This window comes from Marmota monax, unplaced genomic scaffold, assembly GCF_021218885.2.
Source record: "Marmota monax isolate L192 unplaced genomic scaffold, Marmota_monax_Labrador192_F-V1.1 WCK01_AAM20220418_F8-fsc00192, whole genome shotgun sequence".
NCBI classification, from domain to species: domain Eukaryota; kingdom Metazoa; phylum Chordata; class Mammalia; order Rodentia; family Sciuridae; genus Marmota; species Marmota monax.
Genome location: NW_026693786.1, coordinates 3,043,568 through 3,057,706, shown reverse-complemented (window position 1 = coordinate 3,057,706; position 14,139 = coordinate 3,043,568). Strand labels below are relative to the sequence as shown.

Genomic DNA, 14,139 nt, shown 5'->3' with positions numbered 1-14,139 from the left:
TAATGATACCTTATCTCAGAAAAATAAAAATACAAAGGGCTGAGGATATGGCTCACAGGTAAAACATCTCTGGGTTCAATCCTCAGTATAAAAAAAAGAACACAAAAAATAACAAATGCTGGAGAGGATGTAGATAAAAAGGAACACTTTAACAATTTTGGTAAACTGTAAATTAGTACATTCACTATGGAAATCAATATGAGTGTTCTTCAAAAGAGTGGGAATGGGATCATACTATGACCTAGCTACACCACTCCTCAGTATTTACCCTAAAAATCTAAAGTTGGGCTGCTGGAGTAGTGGCTCCATGGTAGAGCATTTGCCTGGCATATGTAAGGCACTGGGTTTGATTCTCAGCACCACATATAAATAAATAAAATAAACATCCATTGACAACTAAAAAACATAACAGCCACACTATGGAAACAGCCTAATCTGTCAATAGATGGATAAAGAAAATGAATATATACACAAGGAGTTTTAATTCAACTATAAAGAAGAATGGAAATTATGTCATTTACAGGAAAATGGTTGGAACCTGAGTATGTTAAGTGAAATAAGCCAAACTCAGAAAGCCAAGGGTCATATGTTTGCTCTCATATGTGGAAGCCAAAGGGGAAAAAGGAGAAGAAAGATGGTAGATGATCTCATGAAAAACAAAGAGAGGGCTGGGGATATAGTTGGTAGAGTGCTTGCCTTGCATGCACAAGGCCCTGGGTTGAATCCCCAGCACCACAAAAAAAGGCGGGGCGGGGGGGGGGCGGAGATCAGTAGAGAAAAAGAATCAGAGGGAGGGAAGGAGGGAGGGAAAGAGGAAATATTAGGGAATAATATTGGCCATATGTGCATATACAAATATCTAACAACAAATTCCACCATTATGTACCACTATAATACACCAATAAAAATATGAATAAATAAATTTAAATTTCCTGACATACAAAGACTATCAATAATTATATTAAATAATGAGTCTTCTTTTTATTATTATTTTTTTTTTGCAGTACCGGGGATTTAACTCAGAGCTTCATGCATGCTAGGCAAATGTCCCACCCTCAAGCTACACCCCCAGCCCTTTCTATTTTGAGACAAGGTCATGCTAAGCTGCACAGGCTGGCCTTAAACTTGCAATTCTTCTGCCTCAGGCATGTGCCACCACATAATCTTACATGCATATGTATATTTGCATAGGAGAGTTTGGAAGACTAAATAGTTATATTGATATTAGTAGCACTATTATAATATTTTGCTGTATTTTGTTTTCTCCAATAAACGTACATTACTTAATGAAATAAATAAAAGAGGTGATGTGAAAATTTCTACTAACCTATCTAACATATTCTTTCTCCCCCTTGGATAAAAAACTGATTCAGATCTAGTTGGAAAATCCACAAAGGAACCCCTACATCGTTAGTATTCAGGTTTAATAAAATAAATTAAGACGGTAATAACTCATGTGGTGTCCAACTCATAAAAACTCACAATCCACATATATTCCTCAAAGAAGTTCAAATACCAGGTTGGTTAATCCAGTTCTGTAAGAATCCTGGGACATGCCTAGTTCTAGCAGGCTGTTTTATAAGGATCATATGACACCTAATGTTTATAAGGCAATTTAAATTTTTAAGGAAAATAAAGGTACTAAAACTGAGTCTTCTTAAAAATTTATGTGAAAATTTTGTTCTCTATATCATTTAAATTTTTAGGATACTTATAAAAGGAAAGCAATTACCTCCCATCCTGAGCTACCCAGACTATAAGATACATCTTTTCCTATTAACAGTCCAAGGAGTGTAAGTATTACACTCAGAAAATTTATCATTAACTTATATAAATTGTCTACTGAAAGTTCAAGCAGTAGTAAGTTTTATCTGGTATATTCATCAAATTTCAGTGAAATGAGAAGTTAAATATGTAAGTATATATACACCACACACATATATGAGTCCCCATTTTTAAACTGAATAACACATTTAGATGACTGTCTATATGACATAATGGTTAACAAAGTCCTATTTGGTTTCTTTAATTGAACTTTCCTTTTTTTTTCCTCTATATACACATTTATTTGCTACTGAAAATTAAAACAGCACATCAAAATTTCTTTTTATTGCAACTCAAATTTTTGAAAACCAGAAAATCTAATTATCTACTCTAATTATTACACTCTAATCAAACTATCCAATATTCTCTTTACATCTCTTCCAGTTCCTGAGTTTTATTTCAGATTTCAGGCTTTTAAAATCTCCGGGAAGACTTGAGACCTATTGGTACTTCTTTGAGTCAAACAGAAAAGAAAAACTAAAGTATATTGAAATCATTTATGCACATTTTAACTGCTCAGATTCCTTATAAATTACTGGCATTAAGGCATGAAGGGATCCCTAACACCAAAAAAAAAAAAAAAAAAAAAGGATGCAAAAGAATAAAGACATCGCAGAACTCATACATAAGCTATTCAAAATCATTGGTATGCAGTCTAAGCATAGAAAAGTGTGCCTAAAATTACCATCATGGAGAACAAGTACAATTTACGCCTATATTGACTCTGTGTCCTAACCATACCCTATTCTAGCATTCTCAGAAGGATCCCATCCATGATATACGCAAAAACTGCAGGTACATTTGAATGGTACACTTCATGATTCACTCTGAACTTCCTTAAGATTGTTGTCTCTTTCTTGTTTGTGAAGACTTAGGAGATATCTCCATCTTTCCACGCGGTCTTTCCGTGCAGATAACAATGTCCGGACTCCTCGCTGCCTGTTGGGAAAGCCCTTTCTGACCTCCCGTAAGACCCTCTCACTCCTGTCCAGTGGTTGGGGTGGACCTTCTGGCAGAGAGAATGGGCATTTAGCACAAGGATTCAGAGTCAAGTCATGAAGTTTCTTTACTAGCATTTCTGAACTGACTGGATGAGAGTCCACTGAATTTTCTTCATTTTCAGACATCAGAAAAGACTCCTGGGTCGAGGTTGGGTTAAATTTTTGCAATGGGTCCATTGGGAGGTGAGCAAACCCTCAAAAAAGTTGCTCCCACTGTTGCTTGGGAGGAAAAAAAAACTGTAGCCCTGAGACTAAAACCTCAAACTTCACCAGCTGGTGAGACGAGTGGAGCCCGAACTTTCCTTTTTTTAAAGTGTTGGGGATCAAAACTCAAGGCCCTGTATATACATATGCTAGGCAAGCACAATGCCACTGAGCCATACCCCTAGCCCATTGAATTACACTTTAAATGCTACCAAGAGTTCCCTTAAACAAACCACTTTAATCTACAAAAGGGTTAAGTATTTAATGAAATAAATAAAAGAGGTGATGTGAAAATTTCTACTAACCTATCTAACATATTCTTTCTCCCCCTTGGATAGAACTCTGGAACAGGCTATATTGGTTCCAATCCTGGCTTTGCCACTTGGTCTCTTTAAGTTTTAACTTTCCCTGGCTAAAAAATAAGAATAGGTATAGCATTGCTATAAGTGAAATAGTCTATGCAAATTGCTTAGTATAGTTTCCTCAAACACAGTCAACTATCAATGCATAAGAACTGTTTTCTGTTTTTTATTAGAAATATTACAATGTGTTGGTAGCATTAAGAGTCAAATCATGACTGCAGTGCCCAGCATTAAGGGTTGTCGTTTACTTGATTAAGAACCTGTAGAGTGAAATTGTATTGAGTGATCTGAATGAATAAAGCATTGAGCAGGGGAAAAAAAGAGTCAAATCATGGAAAGGATATTTTGCAAGTCTGCAAAAACAAGCAATTCAGGATGGGGTTGTGGCTCAGTGATAGCCACTTAGCACATGCGAGGCCCTGGGTTTGATCCTCAGTAACACATAAAAATAAATAAATAAATGAATAAATAAAAGTATTGTGTCCAACTACAACTAAAAAACAAATATTAAAAAAAACCAAGCAATTCTTTTATGATAATTCTTTAAAAATATCCCACTTGATGTTCATAAATATGGACAACCTACCTAAAGCTATCTTCTGCCAGTCCCCCTATCACAATCTCTTTTTTTTTTTTTTTCCTTTTTGGTACTAGTGATTGAACCAGGCCTTGTGCATACTAGGCAATCATGCTACCACTGAGCTATACCCTCAGACCTTTTTAGTTTATTCTGAGACAGGGTCTTGTTAGTTGTCCAAACTGGCCTTGAACTTTTAATCCTCCTGACCCAACTTCTGAAGTAGCTGGGATTAGAGGTGTGCACCATCATGTCCATCTAAAACATTTTGTGTTATATTTCATCACAACACCCATCACTACTTGATATCTATTTCCTTTGCTTAGTTAATGTCAGTCTCCCCTTTCCACAACATAAACTCCATGAAAGTAGAAAAGCATAATGGTTAAAAACACAGACTCAGAAGCCAGACTGAGCTGGGTGCAGTGACACACTCCTGTAATCCCAGCAACTCTGGAGGCTGAAGCAGGAGGATCACAAATTCAAGGCCAGCCTCAACAACTTAGCAAGGCCCTTTCTCAAAATAAAAAGAACTGGGAATGTAACTCAGTGGTACAGTACCCCTGGGTTCCATCGCCAATACTGGGTGGGGGTCAGACAGCCTGGGTTTGATTCTTATCTGATGTTTATTAGCTGTGTGACTGGAAAATTCACCTAACCTCTATGTCTCACTTTCCTTATCTGTAAAATAGGGATAATAACTTCATCTGTTTCAGAGGGTTGTTTTGAGAATTAAACAATATATGTAAAGTACTCAGGGGGCTGGGGATGTGGCTCAAGCGGTAGCACGCTCGCCTGGCATGCGTGCGGCCCGGGTTCGATCATCAGCACCACATACAAACAAGATGTTGTGTCCGCCGAAAACTAAAATAAATAAATAAATATTAAAATTCTCTCTCCCTCTCTCTCTCTCTCCCTCTCTTCTCTCACTCTCTCTTTTAAAAAAAAGAAAAGAAAAAAAATAAAGTACTCAGAAAAGAACCAAGTGTTTAGTAAAAAACTCAATAAATGTTAGTTTTTATTATTGAGCTGGTTCACTGCTGTCATTCCTGCAGATTAAACTGGCACTTAATAAACATTTATTAGATAAATGAATAGTAAGATCGTAATGTTCCAGTCAGTCTTAAAGTTCAGCAAAGTTCTTAAAAGATGGAGTTGGGAAAAAGACTGGGAAAAGGTGCTTTCAGTGGGATCAAAGTCTCAGTTCACATTCAATCTACCACCCTAAGTGGAAAGTGTTACTGGTCACCATTGGGGAATGATCTAAATTCCTTTGGCAGCTAGGAAAATCCCTAGGTAATCTCTTTTCTACTATCAACAGTGCTTTGTAGGTACTAACTGATTTAACCCTCACAACAACTTTGAGCTAAGCAATACAAATATCCCCCTCTCAACAAATGGGAACACAGAGGCACAAATAGTTTTAAGTTGCTAAGTTTAAACTCAAACCCAAGAAGCCATGCAAGGCCCCAGGTTCAATTCCAGTGTAGGGAAAAAAATGTTTATTTCTAGAACCCATGCTTTTAACTACTATGTATTTCAGTAGAATAAATGGCAGCTAGCTATCTTTTTTCTTGTGGAACCCTGTCATGTCTACTCTGGGGAATTATTTTCTCTGGGATCATTCAGTTTTCAAAAGAAATATTCTCTAACCTCCTACCTGAGGACTAAGTTATATTTGCTGATATATTTGGGAGCAAGGTGAGAGGAAGAGGCTGTCTATTCAGTATGCAACTCCCACTGAATCTCCCTGCTTCAGTGCCCTGCACTTTGCCCCCTGCCTTTCAGATTCACTTAGTCCAGGGACTACTTCTGGTCTCTTTCCTTGGAGGGCAAGATAGGGGATGTACAGCAGGAATGGGAAGAGACCTAAGCAGTCCAAGTCCTTTGTTCAGTTTTTAAAACCTTTCCCTTATTTTCAGTCTTTGGTCTCCTCTTTGCCTTTCAGGAAGAACCATTTAGCTTCAAGTGCCAAGCCTCTCCTGGGTGATGTGATATTAAAGAACTCAGTACTTATTGATATCTCCCTCTGCAGAAAGCTTCCCCCTCTTACCAGCTTCCAGTAATGTGTTAAAATTATTCCTAATCTGGGGCTGGGGTTGTAGCTCAGCAGTAGAGCACTCACCTAGCATGTGAGAGGCCCTAGGTTCGATCCTCAGCACTACTTAAAAATAAATAAATTAATTAATTAAATAAAACTATAACTAAAAAATAAATATTAAAAAAATATTCCTAATCTGATGTTCCTCTCTTGTTCTCTCTTTGTCCTTGCAAGTTTAAGTCTACATGCATGTGGGGGGGGGGCAGTTACAGGAGATAAAAACCAGAGCCTTGAGCGTGCTTAGATAAGCATTCTAGCATTGATCTCAAAACCCAGTACCCACCATCCTTTTTGAGATAGGGTCTTGCTAAATTACCCAGGCTGGCCTCCAGCTTGCAACTCTCCTGCTTCAGCCCTAGGAGTAGCTGGGATTACAAATGTGAGCCATTTGTAATCACACCAGGCTAGGATTAAGCCTTCTAAAGTTTCAGTCATGGTGGCACTAAAATAGGAAGATCACAAATTCAAGCCAGTCTCAGCAACTTATTGAGACCCTCAGCAACTTATCAAGACCCCATCTCAAAACAAAACAAAAAAAAATATTTCAAAAGGGCTAAGAGTCTAGCTTTGTGGTGTAGCACCCTAGATTCAATCCCCAGTACCAAATAAATTGAGTTTCACTACCTGGACTGGATATCTTGACATATACCTATTATTTCGGCCACTCTGGAGGCTGAGGCAGGCAGATCACAAGTTTGAGGCCAGCTCAGCATCTTAGCAAGCCTCTGTCTCAAAATAAACAATAAAAAAATACAACTCAGTGTTAAGAGTGCCTCTGGGTTCAAGCCCCAGGAAAGAAAGAAAAGAAAAGAAAAAGAAAGAAAGAGAAGGGAAAAGAAGGGAAGAAAAAGGAAAAGAAAAGAAAGATAGGGCTGGGGATGTGGCTCAAGCGGTAGCGCGCTCGCCTGGCATGCGTGCGGCCCGGGTTCGATCCTCAGCACCACATATAAACAAAGATGTTGTGCCTGCCAAAAACTAAAAATAAATAAATAAATATTTAAAAAAAAAAAAAAAAAAAAAGAAAAGAAAGATAGTTTCGGGTTGGGGATGTGGCTCAAGCAGTAGCGTGCTCGCCTGGCATGCGTGCGGCCCGGGTTCGATCCTCAGCACCACATACTAACAAAGATGTTGTGTCCGCCGAAAACTAAAAAATAAATAAAAATTTAAAAAAAAGAAGAGACATCTAGAAAAAAAAAAAAAAAAAGATAGTTTCATTCCTGTCACTCATGGTGGCATGCACCTGTGTGTAGTCCCAGCTACTTGGGAGGCAGTGGTGGGTGAATCACTTGAGCCAAGGAGTTCAAGGCCAGCCTGGGCAACACAGCAAGATGCAATCTCAAAACAGCAATAAACCTTCTTTACTGTCATAACAGTAGTTTTGAGGAGGACAAGAGTTAAACATTTGTGGTCAAGTGGCCATGTTTAACCCCATATGCTACTTTTATAGATTTCTTTTTAGCCAGAGGTAGTAGTGCACACCTGTAATCCCAGTGACTTGGGAGGCTGAGATAGGAGGATTGCAAGGTAGAGGCCAGTCTCAGCAATGCAACTTAGCAAGACCCTGTCTCAAAATAAAAATAAATACTGTGTGTAGAAATATATTAAATTTGAATAATTTAGTGACCATGGCAATAGTGAAGTCTATTAAACTGACAATGTATCATAATTGTGCTGTTATCAGAATTATCAGGCATTTCCTTACACCAGATTGTTGTATTTCTCATAGTTTTGACATATTACATGTTGGTGAGCTGTTCTCTCAGACTCTGAAAGTTATTTGTGACATTTTTGTGATTTCAGTGACTTTCATCAAAGCATTTCATGAACTTCACCTATAATATCGAAGTAAATAAATACATTTGACATGTTCTAATCTACCTAAAATAAATAAATAAAAATTAAAATTAAATTGGAGTATAGCTCAGTGATAGAGTACCCTTAGGTTAAATCTTTAGTACCAGAAAAAATGTTACTTTTTCAAACGCAGATTTTAAAAATAGAAGATAAGGGCTGGAGGTATAGCTCAATGGTAGAGCCTCTGCTTAGGATGGGTGAAGCCATGAGTTCAATCTTCAGAACCACAATAAAAATAAAACAGAAAATGACTGTGGCTATGAGTGAAAATATGGGTGAAGGGAAGGAGAATTAAAGGAATTAAGACATACTTAGTTCCTATCATATACCAGGCATTTTAAAACATTTTAATGCTGGCTAGGCATGGTGATGCATACCTATAATCCCAGTTACTGTGGAAGCTGAGGCAGGAGGATCACAAGTTCAAGGTCAGCCTGGGTAATCTTGTGAGACCCTGTCTCAAAAAAAAAAAAAACTTTAATTGTAATAATCACATGAAACTGTCCTTTTTAGAAAAGCTGAAATTCAAGTTCAGAGAAGTAATGAGGGCTCCTTTGCCTAATGTCAAGAATTTAATGAATGGTAAAATCTGACTCTTAACATAGATCTATGAGACTCCAAAAGGTATGCTCTTTCCCCTACTTTTGATGTTGTCTGGAAAGAACAGTTCAGGCAAAAGATGACATGCTTAACTCAAGTAGTGATCAGCTCCCCTGGAATTAGGAAGGGGGGAGGGTAGAGCTGGAATTAGGAAGGGGGTAGGTTCAAGAGATTATCTGGATATATAGCAGCAGCATTATGGTACTGTTCTCAAGCATAGAGAGAACACTCAAAGGTCAGCTTTGTACAGATATAGGCAAAGATTAATACATCAATACATGGCACTGTAGTGACAGACACATTCATTCTCACTCATCCTGAGAAGACAAACAATATCCTCTTTTCCCCTTAATCTAAAACAAACATATACTTTTCAACTCTCCCACTTCCTTACCATTTTCTACATTTATATCCTCTACCACTTCTGGGCAGCTAGTCATTCAATCCTGCCCCCTCAAGTTCTATAGAATCCCCCAGTTCTTTGCCTAGCATAAAGAAACACATTCCAGAAATATTTCCTCCCTGGGTTACAAATGCAACCGGTTGTCCTGCCCTGACCAAAAATAATATGTAAAGGTTAGGGGTATCTTGACCCTTCATTATCGAAAAAAATATACTGCATCACTAGCACATCTCTCTGCACACACATTGTGTTTGTCAGCTTTCCATCATTGTAACAATATACCTGAGATTAGTAACCTATACGGAAGAAAAGTTTATTGTGAGCTCACAGATTCAGAGGTTTCAGTCCAAGGTTACTTGGCCCAGTCACCTTTGGGCCTGTGGCCAGGCAGCATCAGGGTAGGGAATATGTAGTGGAGGAGGCTGCTCCCCTTATGGCAGCTGGGAAACAAAGAGAGAAATGGGCCAGGATCCCAATATACCCTTCAAAGTATGACCCCAATGACGTACTTCCTCCAATTAGGCCCCACCTACTAAAGATTTTACTACCTCTCAATAGCACCATCAGCTAAAAACCAAGCCTTCAACATATGATCTTTGGAGGACTTTTTGTTTGTTTGTTTTTTGTACCAGGGATGGAACCCAGGGGTACTTCACCACTGAACCGCATCCCCAGCCCTTTTTTACCATATTTTTTTTTTTTAGAGATAGGTTCTCTCTAAGTTTCTTAGGACCTTGCTAAATTGGATCTTGCTAAATTGCTGAGGCTGGATCTGAACTCACAGTTCTCCTGCCTCAGCCACCCCAGCTGCTGAGATTACAGGTGTGAACCACCACAATCAGCAGGGACATTTAAATCCAAATCAGGGCTGGGTTTGTGGCTTAGCGGTAGAGCCCTCACCTAGCACATGCAAGGTCCTGGGTTCGATCCTCAGCACCACATAAAAATAAATAAATAAATTTTATCCTTATAAAAAAAGGATCCAAACCATAACACATGATAAGTCCTCAATACATATTTATTGAATGAATATCTTCAATTTTAAAATGGGTTCCTTGAACAGTTTTTTCTCAATTAATTTTGATGATAAACTATACTTTCTTTCTTTTTAAAATTTATTATTTTTGGTACTATGGATGGAATCCAAGGGAGCTTAACCACCAAACCACATCTCCAGCACTTTTTGTTGTTGTTGTTGTTGCCAGGGCTTTGTGCATGTGGGGCAAGCACTCTACCAACTGAGCTATATCCCCAGCCTACTTTTCATATTTTATTTAAAGACAGGTCTTGCTAAATTGCTTAGGGTCTTCCTAAGTTGTGAGTCTGGCTTTGAACACACAATCCTCCTGCTTCGGCCTCCCAAGCTGCTGGGATTACAGGTATGCGCCATCACGTCTGGCTATACTTTATTATAGAAAGAATGTTATGTATGATGGCTAGGCTAACAGATCAGTCTTCATAAGTTTATTTAGACAATAATGCAGCTGTTCTACATATTAATAGTACTCTAATAATGGGCATGGAGGTACACGCCTATGATCTCAGCTACCTGAGAGCCTGAGGCAGGAGGATCACAAGTTTAAGGCCAGCATGAGTAATTTATTTTTTAATTTTTTATTGTTGGCTGTTCAAAACATTACATAGTTCTTGATATATCGTATTTCACACTTTGATTCAAGTGGGTTATGAACTCCCATTTTTACCCCATATACAGATTGCAGAATCACATCAGTTACACATCCATTGATTTACATATTGCCATACTAGTGTCTGTTGTGTTCTGCTGCCTTTCCTATCCTCTACTATCCCCCCTCCCCTCCCCTCACCTCCCCTCTTCTCTCTCTGCCCCCTCTACTGACATTCATTTGTCCCCCTTGTATTATTTTTCCCTTTCCCCTCACTTCCTCTTGTATGTACTTTTGTATAACTCTGAGGGTCTCCTTCCATTTCCATGCAATTTCCCTTCTCTCTCCCTTTCCCTCCCACCTCTCATCCCTGTTTAATGTTAATCTTCTTCTCATGCTCTTCGACCCTACTCTGTTCTTAGTTACTCTCCTTATATCAAAGAAGACATTTGGCATTTGTTTTTTAGGGATTGGCTAGCTTCACTTAGCATAATCTGCTCTAATGCCATCCATTTCCCTGTAAATTCTATGATTTTGTCATTTTTTAATGCAGAGTAATACTCCATTGTGTATAAATGCCACATTTTTTTTATCCATTCATCTATTGAAGGGCATCTAGGTTGGTTCCACAGTCTTGCTATTGTGAATTATGCTGCTATGAACATTGATGTAGCAGTGTCCCTGTAGCATGCTCCAGCATGAGTAATTTAATAAGACCTATCCCAAATAAAACTGAAAAGGACTAGGAATGTAGTTCAGCGATAGAGCACTAACCTAACACATATGAGGCCCTGGATTCAATATTCACTACTGCAAAAAATATGAATTATACCCTAACAATGTTTGTTATAGGAATATACATAAACATTCTAATTAGGAAACTAAGATGCAAAGAAACGTATATCTCCTGCTGACATTTCCAGCTAAAGATAAAACTTCTCTGCCCAATGGAGGCAATGGTAGAGATAAGTATACTCTAAACTCAAAAGACATGTAGCAATAAGGTAAATACATGTGAGGTCTTTCATATATAAGGGTCATAATTAAATCAGCCATTGGGATTCTGCTTAGAAACGCATTAAAGCACTAAAAACAATACTATATTTTAAAAGTCTTTTATACAAGTGATTAATATCAAAATAGTTTTGGGTGAATGAACTCTGATACACTGTTGATGGCAATATAAACTAAAAACTACAAGGTTTCCAAAAGACAATTTGGCCAAATTCATCAAAACCCTTTGCTATGGTTTGGATGAAATGCCCCCTTCCCCAGACTCATGTGTTAAAAGGCTTAATCCTCAGTTTGGCACTACTAGAAGGTAGTGAAAACTGTAAGAAATAGGGCCCAGGCTGGGTGTGGTGGCACACACCTGTAATCCCAGTGACTTGGGAAGATGAGGCAGGAGGATCACAAGTTCAGAGCCAGCCTAAGCAACTTAGTGAGGCCCTAAGCAACCTAATTAGACGTTGTCTCAAAATAAAAAATAAAAAGGGGCTGAAGATATTGCTCAGTGGTTAAGCACCCCTTGGTTCTATCTGTGGTACCAGCAGGAGGTCTTAAGTCATTTGGTGTGGGCCCTAGAAGACAACAGCGGGGCCCTGACCCTGCCTCTTTTTCACACCCAGAAGTGAAGTGAACAGGCTTCCGTTGCTACCTGCCCCACCATCATCATGTCCTCTGTCAAATATAGGCCCAAAGCAATGGGGGTCAATTAATTTTATAATAGAATAAGTTATAGAATAATCAATTTTAGTAATGGACTAAAACTTCCACAACTTAAAAAAAATTAAGAAACTTATTTTTAAAGGATTGGATCTGTGTGCTATGGCACTCACCTGTAATCCCAGTGACTTAGGAGGCCGAGGCAGGAAGATCACAAGTTCAAAGCCAGCCTCAGCAACTTAGCAAGGCCCTAAGCAACTCGATGAGACCCTGTCTCTAAATAAAATACAAAATAGGACTGGGGATGTGGCTCAGTGGCCAAGTGCCCCTGATTTCAATTCCCAATGCCAAAAAAATAAAAAGGGCTGGGATGTAGCTCAGTGGTAAAGAGTCCTTGGGTCCAATCCCCAGTACCAAACAAACAAAATCTCCAAAACTGTGAGCCAAACTATCCTTTCATCTTACAAGTTGACCGTTTCAAGTATTTCACCACAGTAATGGAAAGCTGCTTACTATATCCTTAAAATATACATACTGCTGGGCACGGTGGCCACACCTGTAATCCCAGCAGCTCCAGAGGCTGAGGCAGAAGGATAAGGATCATCAGCCTCAGCAACTTAGAGAGGCACTTAGCAACTCAGCGAGACCCTGTCACTAAATAAAGTATAAAAAAGGGCTGGTGATGTTGTTCAGTGGTTAACCACCCCTGGTTTCAATTCTCAGTATCAAATACACACACACACACACACACACACACTTATATATACAATGGAATATTACTCAGCCATAAAGGAGAATGAAATTATGGCATTTGCTGGTAAATGGATAGAACTGAAGAATATCATACTAAGTGAAATAAGCCAATCTCAAAGAACTAAAGGCTGAATGTTCTCTCTGATTTGTGGATGCTAACCACAAACAGGGGAAGTTGGGGAGGGGAATAATAGAAATAGATTGGACTGAACAGTGGGTAACAGAAGGAGGGAAGAGGGGAGGGGAATAGGAAGGAAAGTAGCATTAATTGGTCATAACTTCCATAGCCTTGTATTTGTATACATGACCAGAGTAACTTCATATTATGTATGACTACAAAAGTGGGAACCTAATAGAATAAGTTATATTTTATGTATGTATAATCTGCCAAAATATTTTCTACTCTCATGCATAACTAAAAATTACACACACACACACACACTATGTATCCAAAAATTTCCATGTCTAAGAATATATAAAAGGAGGGGAAAATTGCAATAATACTGAGATGTGTGATTAAGGATGCTTATCACAATGTTGTCCATATTATTGAAAACCTGGAACTAAACTAAATACTGACATAAAATTAGTAATCTAAATTGTCCAGTCTTGGGGCTGGGGATGTGGCTCAAGCAGTAACGCGCTTGCCTGGCATGCGTGGGGTGCTGGGTTCGATCCTCAGCACCACATATAAATAAAATAAAGATGTTGTGTTCACCGAAAACTGAAAAATAAATATTAAAAACTCTCTCTCTCTCCTCTCTTTAAAAAAAACATAAAAAATAAATTGTACAGTCTTTATTAAAAATACACAGTTGTACACTTAATGACACCAGATGATATCTGTGATGAGTTAGGTAAAGAGAGAGGGAGAGAGGGCCGCGGGGGAGAGGAGGAGAGCAGGATGGGCAGGCTACAAAGAAAATGTACTGCAGTCCTATTTTTATAAAAATATTCTAGGGCTGAGGTTGTGGCTCAGTGGTAGAGCACTTATCTAGCATGTGTGAGGCACTGGGTTCGATTCTCAGCACCACATATAGAAATAAATAAAAGTCTATAAACAACTAAAAAGGATCTTAAAAAATATTCCGTATATTTACATACATGACAAGCTGGGGATATAGCTCAGAGGTAAATGGCTTGTCTAGTATATGTGAGGCCCTGAGTTAA

General features: G+C 38.5%; 1 protein-coding gene across 4 annotated transcripts in view; it reads right to left on the bottom strand.

Moving 5' to 3' along the window:
• Atp7a (ATPase copper transporting alpha) overlaps positions 1-14,139 on the bottom strand; it is a 148,070-nt gene that overhangs the window by 114,647 nt on the left and 19,284 nt on the right. For 2 of the 4 annotated variants that reach the window (XM_058584912.1, XM_058584911.1), the window contains one exon: positions 8,301-8,377. The exons of the other annotated variants lie outside the window; for them this stretch is intronic. The gene's annotated coding sequence lies outside the window, so the exon portion shown is untranslated. The remainder of the gene's footprint in view (positions 1-8,300; positions 8,378-14,139) is intronic. 4 annotated transcript variants of the gene reach the window in all.